Genomic DNA, 14,814 nt, shown 5'->3' with positions numbered 1-14,814 from the left:
CCCTCCCTCGCTTTCGCGCTCTCTGCAGCACTGCGCCATTGGATAACGTTCCTGTCCGTCTCGATTACCCCCGCTGATGTCATCGGCCGTGACAACCAATCCACCTCTGACCCCGCCTATTTCAAACCACGCAGCCAGTCATTCATGCGGAAGTTGTTGTTCTGGTTGTTAAAACTAAAACCCTGTTGTACCTCTGTTTTTTCTGTGTACTAGTTAGGCTGCCTTACTGTGTTTTGTTGTTGTATGTCAATTGTTGCCATAAAACAACAGAATGAGAATGAAGCAAAACTTTCATGTAGCAGAAAGACAAAATAAAGCGAATAGAGGAAGTGAGCGCTTCTATATAAGCGCAGTTTTAAATTTAAACTAGGCCGGGCCGGAAATAAGGGTAACTGAGAAACACAGGATGTGGAGTCTCAGGAAATAGAAGTGACTGGGTGACAGAAGTAACAGAAGTAACAGAAGTGGACTGTATGTAAATTAGGGTATCTTATTATGGCAATCTTAGCAGTTTGGAAATGGGAGAATCAGAATAGGCTTAGAGAAGCTTTATTGTGTCAGGATTCCTCTATATTATTTCAAAGGCGTGATTTTATATGTATATATATATATATATATATATATATATGTGTGTGTGTGTGTGTGTGTGTGTCAAGAAAGGTCTTCTTTAAAAGACGTCTTGTGAAGTTTATGGATAAGACTGAAGCTGCATGTTCTCTCATTTATACTAGTTAAAGTGGGTGGTCTTGGATGTTGGGATTTCCAAGTGTGTGTGTGTGTGTGTGTGTGTGTGTGCATGGGCTGTTAGTCAGAGGGAATATTACATAAGAGTTTTTTAGAGGTTACTTTCCATAAAATGCTATGGTTTGGAGGGTGTATGGGGAACAAGGTGGTTTTTGAAACTGAGTAGACACACAACTGTCACTTCCTGTCACAACTGTGAAACGTCCCGCTAGAGCAGACAAACACAAGGTAGACATACAAAGGTCTTTTTGGCTCCTGGTTCATTTCCTGTTACTTCAAGATTTTGTGATGCTTTGGAAATTGGATTGATTTTGGATTTATAGTTGATTTTGTCTTGCCTGTTTTGATTGTTCTTTGAGTTATTTGTGATTGCTTTTGAACGACTTTTGCATTAAACTTTGGGTTACTTTTTGAACAATTCTTCATTACTTTCACATTTTAGTCTCAGCAGCAAAGACAAGACTTCTCGGTTGCTCCTGGGGATTCTCCAGACTCTACTAGCGAGAAATGTATAAGGCACAGGCCAAGTTTAGTGCTCGAGATCAGGTATGTGAGTGAAGATGTGAAGTCTCTGTGTGTTACTGTGGGGTTTTTCCCCTTCCTTGTTCAAATTTAACAAATTTGCCGCCCCCAAAGTTTGAAAGGCTACCAGCTAGCAATGGGTGCGGCTGTGAGGAAGAAAAAAGGACTCAATAAACTTTATGTTAACATACAGTGGCCCCAAAAAGTATTTGGACATTAAAACTGCATTAGAAAACAACACATGTCAAACTAAGTGGCATTTATTTTAAAGAAAAATACCATAAGCACACTTTTCAAGCAAAACATTTCCCCAAAATTAGTCTGTGTCTATATATATATATATATATATATATATACATACATACAAGCACAACAAGTTTTCATGTACTTTTCTTTGTGTGTGTGTGTGTGCGTGTGTGTACGTGCATGCACATGCTGTTAGTCAGAAGATATATTACATATGATTTTTCCAAAGGTTAATTTCCTTAAACTGTCACTGGACCACCTAAAGCACACTTGTTGTCAGCTTTTGGCAATAATTTCTGTATTTCATAAAAATACTTAATATTTTTATATAATAATTTTGTGTACTGCTGTAGAAGTAAAAGCGCAGCTGTTTAATAACAGAAGTACACAAAAGTCTGAGTGAAGTTCAGAGAAGGGCTTTTATTCACAGTTATACTTGTTGAAGTCTCAATTCTGATTGGTCAGAAGGTGTTGATTCATTCAACAATTCAATAGTTTTTTTTTAATGAAAGTGCATAATATCAAGCAAAACATTTCCCAAAAATTAGATTATGTTTTTATATATATATATATATATATATATATATATATATATATATATATATATATATATATTGGTCATAATTAGACAAAAAATTATTTGGACACTCAATAGTGACTTCATTAAAGATCACAGTTACAGTGATTTGTTTTGCCATCCTTTGCACCAAACTTTTTGACAACATCCGGGCATGGAATCAGTTTCTGTAACAGTTCTGGTGGAAGTTTTCTCCACGTTTCAAGTTAAAACTTTCATGTTGTTCATACTAGAGAATCAAAAATCAACGTCTTCATCAATGTCTTCTGCATTGCATCCCATGGATCCTCTACAGGGTTTAGATCAGGGCTCTGGGAAGTGTTCTATCAAAAAGCTACTAGTCTGCTTTGGATCATTATTCTGCTGAAAAATTCACTTGAATTATGTCGCTTGATTAATATCTTCACTGATTTATAGAAGAAGTTATAGAATAGTTTGTGCTCTTTTTGTATCTGGTACTTCTCATTGGTGTCTGAAGCAATCCTTGCTGCCTTTTTTTTTGATGTTCATTATTAAATTTACATACAGGAAGAGCACAGTGCACTGAACTTATTGCATAGGAAGGATAACTTAGATCAACAATTTTATATACCTTTTTACAGAAAAATAAGGGAAGTGAAATAATGTTATATTTGAGTCCGCAGTTTCAGTTTAATTTTTTTTTCTTTTAACCAAGGATACCAAGTTTTCATGGTTGAAAAAGAAGAAGGCTCTTGGTGTAGGAGTCGAGGGTATAAGAGGAACACAGTGATTTCAAGGAACTGAGTGAAAAGTTAACTAACTGTGTGTACGTGACTGAAAGTTCCCGCTAGACTAGACAATCACAAGGTAGACATACTACGGTCTTTTTGGCCCCTGGATCATTTCCAATTAATCAGAGATGGATATGATTGGTCAGGTTAGTTTTTTGAATAATTCATTACATTCACATTATAATCTCAATCTTCTTGACTGGGACTCTTCAATCCTCTCCACCTGGTATGGCTATTTATCTTTATCCTCAATGTATACACACATTTCTTGATAGGAAAATGTACATTTTTTAAGTGAATGGAAAATAATAAAATAATAAATAGGTAAATAAAGTGATCATTGTATACTCATACGAATCCATGTCATTATTCAGACCTCAGAAGTAACTAATCAACAAGGTGTAGTGTGATGAAATGGCATCCTGCATTGCTTTATTTTGCTTATGCCACAGCAATTTACATTACCAGTGCTAACATTTTTTTATTTATTAAAGATTGACATGCTATCTGTGCCATGCTGTAATGGAAAATGATCTGAATTGAGCATTGAACAGCGCTGTAGTATAAAAAATGTACACTGTGAAGGGAACTGTAATATAAAGCATTAACATATACAGTTGTTGCTGTTGTAACTTGCTATTGTAACTTGCTATAATCTACACAGACATTACAAAGGTGAAACCGAATAACATCGTGTGATCAAGAATAGCAGGCAGACTTAAAAGGAAGTAGTTAGAAGAAGGTAGCAAGAAATGCCTTCTTTAAAAGATGTCTTGTGAAGGATGCAAGTTTATGGATAACACAGAAGCTGCACGCTCTCTTATTTATACTAGTTAAAGTGGGTGGGGTTAAACCATACGACACACTTCCAAAGAAATTTACTTGTAATTTACTTCAAAGCTTTTCTGGCCCCATCAAGCTTTTAGGCTGATTCATTCACAACTACTTTTCCATCAGTGTAAGTGACACCCTTGTACTTTCCACTGGTATTAAACTGCAGCACACTGCCATTATAGCAGGTAATCTTGACTATGCCATTGAAGGGAAGATCAATTGTAGCCTGGCCAGTTGTGATGTCCACAGCCACGGTTTTACCTGGAGGGACTTTAACAGGAAACGAGAAGAGCTCCATTTTCTCTTCAGTGGTCTCCGAAGCATATGTACCCTCAACTCCAATTTTTAGTTCATAGCTTGTTGTGCCTTCTGCAATTAATGGAATTCCAGGATGTTTGGGTGATTTTTTTGGAGGTTTCAATTGTATATTCTTGCGTTTCAGTAGTGTTATTCTGGTAGGTCATGGATTTGATTTCTGCAACAGCCACTTTGGGTATCACATCATGAAGTGTGGGATACTCAACATTTGTAAGCTCAGTAGACTTGATGGTGTTAATGAACATGAAGCCTAAGCAATCAATATCTAAACCTGAGCGTCCTTTGATTCCCATGCAGATCCCAGAAGCAACATCAACTGGAACTTCTGGTTGCAGCACCCATCCTGTCAAGCGTGCAAAGAACTCCCGGGAGTGATTTGTCTTGAATTTGATGGCACCCAGACGTGTTCCATTTCCATTTGCCCAAAGTGAAAGGGAGGTGAAATGCTCCCCATCTTCAAATATAAACTCTGTAAAATTCCCACCAGGTTCACCAAACTGCTTGGACAGGCCATCAGTAAGCCAAACCTTCATGGCTTTCACCTGCCAGTTACCGACCCACACCCAGATCTTTTTCAACATGGTTCCATTTTCAGTGCCATTAAACTCAAAAGGCTGTCCTCCATTCCCACCAATTTCAACAACATCTGCCAGGTATGACATGATCTTGCTCTAAACCTTAAAGAGGCAAACAAATATTCAGGTTTTAATAAGTTAAAATGGAAAAAAAATATTCTGATAAGGAGGTATGTTTAAGAATTTTTGGTTAAGATATTAAAATGACAGAAACATGAGCTACTGCCAATATTATTTGCTAATTCAGCTCATAAAACACCATCAACCAATTGTCACCATGTATTATTAGATAAATTTGTGCTTGCTAATGGCTAGTGCATACTTTGTGATTGAAACCAGTCATTCACTATTTATATAGGGTAATGCTTTGCAAGAAGTTTACCTTAACTGACATGAACTAACATGAACAAACCGCGAATTTCAGCATAAATGTACCATTAGTAAAATTGACATAGTATGTAACACTTGGATCAATTGTTTTTTTTTTTAATTTTTAAAAAAATAATAACCCAAAAACACCTCGAGACCTTAATTTAGTACAGTCAATATTTGGGAACATGCTAATTTGCTAATATATGTGGATTTATTTTTAGTCATGGATTGAATAAACATTAGTCAATACAGGTATATTTCATTAACGGTTAGTTAATATGTGTTAAGTTACTGTGTTACGGCCATGTTACTGTATCAGAGTTGGGTTACTCATGAATACTGAAATGTTCTGTATTCAGACATTAGAAGGATCTAATCAATAAGGTGTGGCTGGATACCGCCTGACACAAAGTGGAGTACTGCAGTGCAGTGCTGCAGTCCTTAATGTACCATTAATATACCATTACCTACATACACAATTACAAAGCTTAAATTTAATAACCTTTATCATGCGATCAATTATAGAGGGCAAACTTACAAGGAAGTAATCAGAAGCAGGTAGCAAGAAATGCTTTCTTTAAAAGACGTCTTGTGAAGGATGCCAGTTTATGGATGAGACAGAAGCTGCACGGTCTCTTATTTATACTGGTCAAAGTGGGTGGAGTTAAACGTTACATCACAATCTGATTGGTCAGAAGATGTTATAAGGACATGCTGTTATAGGAAAATCAACGTGAGGGTAGTAACAGTAACTCCATGGTTGATTATTTTCCTTTAAAAGCACATTGCTGATTGTTTTATTCCTTATGAATTAGAGTTTTACTTAGTTTAATGTGATAAATCCATATTTCAAACCATGCATGAACCATACATACTGTATATATACATGAAAATATCCTGTTCATGCATCATTTGCTTTATAGATTTAGAAAAACCCGTGCACACAGAGTTAATTGCGGTCTCTTAACGCCTAACACCTAATATTGATTCCATTAGTATGTTCCTCTATGTGCTATGTGTTAGCATTATCATCCCTACTCTGTTCAGTCGATAAGACACACACTTAATGTCTTCTATTACTAAAGAAAGATGAAATCTCATTGGAGATATATAACCTGCCAAAAACTGTATTAGATTTTGTTATAAATGAGGGGGAAAAAAGCCGTTCTTGCTAATGGGGTCAGACTTTATTAAAGAAATGAATCCAGTTTATTAAAAAAAAAAAAATATCTGATTTAAAAACGACTTGGTTTGCTTTGTGCTTTGAACGAAGTTTGGGGTGTTGAGCCAGACAGCCATGTAAACAACCTGTTTATTGAATGACCTTTTTAGAGAAACCAGACGCGAGCTTTGGATCAAAGTCGGTCTACTCGAGGGACGGTCCAGTCCGGCTTACGTTTCTGCATAATACATGTTAGATCAGCGGGAGCGCAGAGTTTACAGTGCTGCTGACTCGAAGACTGCAAGTCATCCAGCTTTTTTCATTTCTGACTTTTAGATGGTGGAAGGCCGAATGCATACTGTAAAAAGTTATATACAGTGTAGAAAAGTAATTTTAGACAATGAATAAATATTCTAAACATCAATATACTACAATATATACTACAATATGTATATATTGTAGTCAAACCCAGAAAATTACAAGACGAAGGCTTTTCATCCATTTTTGAGAGCCATTCTCAACTACGGACAACTTAGCATAGCCAGTTCACCTACTGCCATGGTTTTTTGGTGGAGAGACGAAATCGGAAAACCTGGAGGAAACCCACACAAACGGTAACCTGCGCTTCGGATAGAACCTGAGGCCCTGGAGCTATGATACAGCAATGCTCATCTTCCAAAGAAACTGAAATTAAACTGTCTGCTTATAGAAAATTGATATAAATAACTTTATATTATATAAGTTTTAATGAAGCTAAACAAGTTATAACATTAATGTATGAGGAGATGTGTGTGTGTGTGTGTGTGTGTGTATATATATATATGTATATATATATATATATATATATATATATATATATATATATATATATATATATATATATAGTGTATACACACTTTTACAGTGTATATAAAGTGTGTGTGTGTGTGTATTTTTTTTTTTTTTAATTTTTGCTAAAAACTCTTAGTACTGACAACAGCTGGTCTCAGTGCTCTTGTTATTTATCATGTTTCATTCTGATATTCAATTCAATCAGTTTTATTTTCAAAGTATCAATCTGAGGAGTTATTTTTTCACGTTATTTTAATTTACTTACGTTCTTACTGGGTTGCATTATACGATTTAAGTGCTTGATTTGCCCTTGATTTGATATCTTCTTATCTGATTTGAGACTAAATTAACTCATGTATGTTTTATTTAATCACACTATCAGTCATCATTCCTGGGCGAATGCTCTGCTGTCACTTTTATTATCTTGTTCGTTTTTATTACTATGTTGTCAGTGTGTAGGGATACAGAATGCATACAGAAAACAAGACTCTAGTCTCAGTAAGGATTTCCTGCTTAATAACGAATATTAAAAAAAACGTGCGTTAATTATTGAAGTGTGTGATTTCACATTGTGTAGATGTCAGTTTTAATGTCTGTGCTTATGTGTTGAATCTAAATGCAAGGCTAAAAGGCTAATGCAGAAATTCCAACACCATTTTGCTGTTACAGGCTCAGGGCCACAAATGTGGCAGAAAATATGGATTCTGGTAAAATACAGTACTTCAGTGATTCTTGAATAAAACATACTTAATTTATATTTGTTGGCTGAGATTTATAAGGACTCTCTGCAGATGTGTGCAGTATGTGCAAAGTAGTGCTATTGATTGTGACTTACTTCAGTCGTTTATTTAAAGATGTCGTGTGGAGAATTAAAAAATAGAACAAAGCTGCTTCATAAATCAGCTGATTTATTTTAGTGATTTTTCCCCCCATTCCTTTTTACCACTAAACATCGGATGAAATGCATTCCGCAGTGAACCTTGATGATGCACATCGCGTTTTCCCGTCATTCTGTATTCGTGGTGGGATTTGTGATTTGCCTGGAATGGCCACCAGCTGTGCAGAGATGCCACTGCATTACCTTCTCTCACGATGCGACTTGAGTTTTGTGGCAATCAAAGAAATTGTCTTTGCTGCTCCCCACTGGATGATGGCACTGCATTTCCACGGGCCGTCATCATATCATAAGCGCAGGGTGCAGTTATATGACGAGTTGTGTGTGCGCTTGCTGGGTTTATACAATAAAACATCACAGCTACTGTAATATCGGAGCTGTGAGACTCACTCTTTTCTCACTCTGGCCTGTCTCACCTTTTTGAATGATGCCACACTTGTTTGAACAGCACTTGTTTGTCAGTTGTTGTTTTTTTTTTTATTATTTATTTCCGCAGCTGCAAATGAAGCTACACAGATTTGAAGTGCTAATTGGCTCCAAACTCTGCTTCATTTTCTCGTAAACATCATCATTATCCAAATGCCCCCGAAGGGATCTCAGAGAGTGACATTCCGGCTTTCTGGGTCTTTAAAATTTTAACTAGAATTTAACCATGTTTTTTTTTTTTTTTTTTGTCAGGACATGTACTGTACCTTCTAGCAGAAAAAAATGTAAAGGGATGTAAAGGAGACTGTAGCAGGATGGTTTTTCCTTTCATCATTATCTGAAATTAAAATGGTTGGGGTGGTTCGAGGATAGAACACAATTCAATTTACATGTTCTAGTGATATTTATTGGCAGAAATGGGAATTCTTTATCATTTTCAGAGTAATTATGGCTGTCGTAGTTGTTCATCAGGTTTTCCTGATCCATTCCCATGCACCATTGTAATTGCCGCAGCAGTGCGTGACAAAAACACCTGTGAAAACAGTTTTGCATGGTTTGGAAAGTATATAAATATTGAGCGGCATTGTTAAAGATAAACTAGGCCATGTTGGTGTGAAAAGGTGTATAAAGGTGACACAGATTTCCTTTTTATTGCCCTTATTAGGTCATTTCTCCATATGAATAGGCAAATCCAGTCTGGATTATTGATGGCGTTTTCTTGTTGCATGTCCCTGTGGGGAGACAGTAAATGTTCTCCCTTTCTTCTCTTGCACAGAGCATTTTACGGCACTAGTGGCATCAGTGAATAATCTTCACTGATTCAAAGGTGCTTCAGAAAGCTGTTTGTCATGAATCAGAGGCAGGCTGATGTAAAAGGCCAAGTCAGCAGGAAGAATCATTGTCAAAAACAGGCTAAGGTCAAACAATCAGGCAAACAAAGCAATCCAGAGAAAGCAAAAAACAAAAACCAAAGGTTTAAACCAAAGAAAACAAGCTTTGGGTAGCATACTGAGAAGATCTTGCAAACCTTGCAAAGAGCGTACACAGTAGAGCTGTTTAAAGTCCCCATGAAATAGCTCCTTAGCTGCATTTTTTCCCATATGTTGGTGTATTTCCTTCTGAAACGAAGTCAGAGTGATGTCATGTTGAAGTTCTTGACTGACTTACACAACAGGAAATAGTGGTCAAACCTCAAATCCAAACCTACCCAGGAACAGAAGCTGAATATGTGGACATGACAATCCTGGAGATCCTGAATTGAATCCCACAGCTTTTGGACAGGGCTGAGCTTAGTGGTTATTCAATAGCTTAACGTAATTAGATATTTAGATTCCTAATAAGCAAGCCAGAGGCAACAGTGGTGAGGAAAACTCCCTGATGTTACCTGAGGAAGACCTGAGGAAGAAATTTGAGGCGCCAGACTCAAAAAGGGAACCAAGTGGGGCAGAATGAAATCCAACCACAGAGGCTCAACAGTGGTTCTCTGGTAATCCTGGGATTTGAACTCACAACCTTCTGGATACTGCTAGAGAAGCTTGAGCTACCATTTCCACCACTGTATGAATTCTGAAGTGAAAACATACAGTATATTCACCCTACGTTCATGTTAGGGAGCGACAAAGCGACAGCCGACTATTTTCGTTGTACATGCACGACCCGGAGCCGTGATTTCAGCGACAGTGGAAAATGACAAAGCAAGATATGAATTGAGATCTTCTGAAGTCTATGCAAATAAGATATGACGTGGTAAAGTGAGAAATCCAAAAGTTTGGCTTGAATGATTCCTTGGACCAATCCTATGGAACGTGTGGTCTGATGTTTCTTTAGTTCCCCAGTAACAATTTAGTTCCTACATTCAATTAGCCTAAAGGCACTTACTTTTTCCTTTTCAAAAGAGATTCTACTTGGAAAGAAGAAAGGGAAAACCCTCTGTTTGAGGGTTCTACATGGAACCTTGGACCCTTGGAAGGAAGTAGCAGAGATTGCTGGTGCCTCTGGTGAGTGTACATAGCTAGTACAGTTACTTACAGATACTTGCTTTGCTAATCTGCTAAAGAAGCTAGTATGAAACCTAGCACATAATTTAAATGTGTATAAATCTTACAGTGGGATGTAGGTTTTACATTTTGTCATCTTTTCTTAGCAGAACTAAAAATAAAATGCTAGACAGTGCACACGCACAAGAGACAATGGTACCAGTCTCTAGACAAATATATTTAGTCTTTCTTGCCATACATGTATGCAATCAAATTTATATATTGGATATGGATATGTATGAGTGTTTTTTTCATTAGAACTGAAGGTCATCTTTTTGAATTCACTGCACTCTTCCGGGAGAGCCATGGGTTCCCGCAAACAGCCGCTCAACAGCTTGCTCCGTAATTACACAATGGAAAGTAATCACCCTGAACAGTGCTCCTTAATTAGCTCAGCAGAAAGACTGAATCACCCTCAGGGGGGCTTGTGTTCCACAGACACCCTGAGGCTCTGGGCTCGCACCCCTCCTGTTCCACCCTCCCTGCTCCCTCTTATACTTTAGTCTTCCAACCTTTTTAACCACAAGAACCAGACAAACCACAACATTTTTAATGGACCAGTGTTCACGTGGCAAAGGGGAAGTGGAGGCAGGAAGAAGGTGTGGTAGTATGGCACTGGTGGGAGTTGATTATGATTGTTGGGAGTGGTGATTGATGTATAAAACCCATTCATACAATTGTACATCCTTAGAAAATGGTTGCTCAGGGTTTTTTTTAGGATGGGCAATGTTTTGATTGTTTTACTTGGAACCTTTTCTGAAAGAGTAAACCCCTATGTTGCAGGGTTCTACATGGAACTATTAAGTGTACCCACTTTCTACCTTCCAAAAGAGGTTCTAGTTGGAAATCAGAAAGGGTAAACCCTCTGTTGTAGGGTTCTACATGAAATCTTTAAAGACACCTACTTTCTGTCTTTCAAAATAGGTTCTACTTGGAAAGTACAAAGAGAAAACCATTCAAGGATACTCCTTGAGAAACAAGTCAAAAAGCCCTTAACCGTGCTATCAGGCTCAAAGCTACACCCTTAGACAAATGGTTCCTTAAGGGTTCTTTGAAAAAGTAAAGTTTCTTAGCTTCCTAAAGGGATCTACTTGGACCCCTCTCTGATAGGAAAGCACAGCCTTTTAAGACTCCACCAAGTAAACCAGGTGACAAGTATGACTTTTACAATTTTTTGGATATATAAATTCTGTGCCGTTTGTTGACAAAAATAGAGGAGTATTAAGAACTACTAAATAAAGGACAATTAATGACTAACTGATGTTAGTCAGGATGACACGAAAATGCATTTCTCTTGGTCAAAGTACAGAGAAGCAGCGAATCCAGCAGTGGTAGGGCTTCCAATGGATCAAACCAAAGCCCCGCCTACCCAAATATGTTGTTATGGAAAATCAACTTGCAGAAGAAAAATGCATTAAAATTTCCATTTTTTTTAAACTGTATGCATAGTCCCTGTGGGAAGCCTACAACCCAGGGCCTGGTTCATCTCATTTGCTTGGGGAAAAAGTTACACTCTCTTCTAGAACTTTCCAGCACATTTTGATCACTGAAATGAAATGGCTGATATGTTTAACACTCACCTCTAAAATAGGAGCACAAACACACCTGTCACCTGCGAATCAACCCTGCTGCACTGTGTTTAAATCTCTCAGCGTGCACCCCGCCAACTCTCAGCCAAGTGCACTGTGCAAAATGCAGATATTGAAAATCAGTACTGGCACAGAGTGGAGGAGTAGCTTACAAGGCCTTGCGCCAGTTTCGATAGAGGAATGGAAATATTTAAAGAGTTAGTAGGTGGCGGAGAAGAGTGAGCACTCGGCTCTTGGCCTTTCCTCTTCAAACGTTAACGCAGATGAATTTTGCCCAGCTAATCCGTTTTAATCGACCTTACTGTGCCAGGATAGGAATTCGTTAGAAGCAAAAAATGGCCACCTCGATGACTGTGAAACAGCGTTGTTTACCTTTCTCAGGGATTTTGGGAAGGATGCACTTTTTTTTTTTTAACACCGAAAGAGTTTCAATTGAGACGTGCCTGAGAAGAAAGCCGTATTCTTTGCACAATTTATCACCATGAAAGAAGTAATTACTTTTCTCCACTTTGGATTTATCCATTTCATGTTGTGGAACATGTACAAAACTATTTAGTTCCTGTTATCATTTAAGTTTTAGCAGTCGTTCCCTCACCAGCCTATCTTTTTTTTACTTTCTCTTCTAGTTAATAAGGCAAAACCAAATGCAGCTAAGTAAAAAAATCCCTGTCCTGAAGACTTTCCCGTTGGGACTGGAGACTCCTTCCATAAATGTTTAATAAATAAATATCTCCTTACAGAAAACCATATCAAGGATGATACATGTTTTTAAATCTGTTTATGTGGAATATCCGCCATACAAGTTCCTAAGTTGTTAATATAGAAACAATGATGCATTAATAGAAACCTGTGATTTGTAGCTGCACTACTGTCAGAGCTGCTGTTAACGGAAAATCAATCAACACATGGTGACCAATCAGAATCGAAATTTCAACAGCGCTGGAGTAGAAAAAAGTCATAATCAATCTGCTTTCATATAACTTTAGTAGAACTCTTTTAGACTCCAGTAACTATCTTAAGGATGATTTGATTTTCCCTCATATTGATCCGATGCTGTCTTGTTATTCTTTATTAGGGAGCTGCAGACATTAGTTTGTGAGTGGCTGTGGAGAGTAGTTTCAGGTAAAAGTTAAAAATAAAAAAGGCAGATCGGCACTATTTACAAACTAGGACACTTTGTCTAGACGTTTGCAGAGTTGAAAGCAAGGATGTTGTGTCTGCACATGAAACAACACCATCTGTGCTCAGATTGGTTTTAATAACAATGTCCGCGACTAATAGGAGAGGTGAGTACTTATTTTTGTCATTTGTGACCTTTTGATTCTTGAAGGATGATCCACTAGAGACACTGATATGTGCTATTACAGTTGGAAATGTCTCAATAACTTGAGAAATGTACATGTTTTATAGTAATTAGGCACACAATATTTCTGCCGGGATGCGAAGTTGCATGAATAATTTGAAAAGATCATTTGAAAAGACTGGTGAGGAAAAATACTAAATAAAATCACTGTGTGGGGGGCATGGTGGATTGGTGGTTAGCACTGTTACCTCGCACCTCCATGGTTGGGGGTTCGAGTCTTGCCTTGTCTTGTTCTCCCCGTGTTTCTGGGGTTTCCTCTCCCAGTCCAAAGACATGCATTGTAGGCTGATTGGCATCTCTAAATTGTCCGTAGTGTGTGAGTATGTGTGCGATTGTGCCCTGTGCCCCCCGTCCAGGGTGTCCCCCACCTTGTGCCCCAAGTCCCCTGGGATAGGCTCCAGGCTCCCTTTCTTTCTGCAGGATACAGAAAATGCAATACAGAAAATGGATGGAAAAGAATTTTTCTTCAAAATATTATAGCCCTATAAGTTCACTCTCTATAAATATAACATGTCATGTAACTCCGTTCCCAGGTTACAGTAGGTAAAAATGCTGAAAATGTATATTGTAAACTGACAAGTCATCTTGCTGTCTGATGCTTGTGCACTAGAGCTATGAGGCTAACGTAGCAAAAAAGTCTGTTTTTCCAAAATCTTTTCAATAAATATCTGCCTGAAACCAGGTGTTATATAAGCATCTATAAACATCTCACATATAAAATCTCACAGTGTAGCTACACACTGTAACGTAATGGGGGCCAGAATCACGTTTTTTCCATAGTGAAGTTTGAAACCAAACTTTTGGGCCCATGTCTCAAAGTTTGAAGGCATTGTAACAAAATTATACCAACAATCTGGAAGTGAAGTGGATGTGGTAATAAAGTTTCAGCTTATGACAGCATCCTCAAATCCATCATATAGTGTACCTACTGTATATATTTAATATAATATCCTCCATGGACACCCTATGGTTTGATTTGGAAGAGAGTTCTCAGCACTCTCAAGGCCGCCTGGAATTCAAACACTGCTTTTATCATCTACGCTATGATGAGTGAGAGAATTAGCTTTGCTGATGATTTTTTAAAGAGTATCAGCATCATCCTTACTCATGTTCTCAGCATGAAACATAAGTAGATCACTACAAAAATCTCAGTAGATCACTACAAACAAGCACAATAAGCTTTTTTTTTATAGCAAACATCAATGTTGCATTAGAAGCATAAGCTTTCTTCAAAATGTTTTCCGAGCCGTCTTTTTTAAACATCATTAGTAATAATCCCTAATTACTTAAGACCTAATCCTTTCAGTCTCCACTTCATTATAATATTAGTTGCTTCTCCAGGTTATAATGGGGTTTTTAGGTTTTTTAATTGGGATGCCAAATGTATATATGTGCTAGGAAAATAAAAAATCTGGCTAACATTCAGTTGTCGCTTTATATGTTGCTAACTAAATAAAATGCCATGCTAGTAACCTGCTTTTGTCTGTGTCAAGTAAATAAAAACCTCCTGTCTAAAATACTAGCTATCTGGCTTAACTGTTAGTAGTTATGTGCTCTTATCTATTGCAGTGA

The 14,814-nt window shown here is 37.5% G+C and overlaps 1 pseudogene; it reads right to left on the bottom strand.

The window, feature by feature from the left end:
* Nucleotides 1–3,289: 3,289 nt before the first annotated feature.
* LOC128319966 (aerolysin-like protein) lies at nt 3,290–5,530 on the bottom strand (annotated as a pseudogene).
* Between the last annotated feature and the right edge of the window lie 9,284 nt (nt 5,531–14,814).

This window comes from Pangasianodon hypophthalmus, chromosome 13, assembly GCF_027358585.1.
Source record: "Pangasianodon hypophthalmus isolate fPanHyp1 chromosome 13, fPanHyp1.pri, whole genome shotgun sequence".
Lineage (NCBI taxonomy): Eukaryota > Metazoa > Chordata > Actinopteri > Siluriformes > Pangasiidae > Pangasianodon > Pangasianodon hypophthalmus.
Note: the sequence above shows the minus strand (reverse complement) of the source record. Positions and strands in the feature narration are given on the sequence as shown.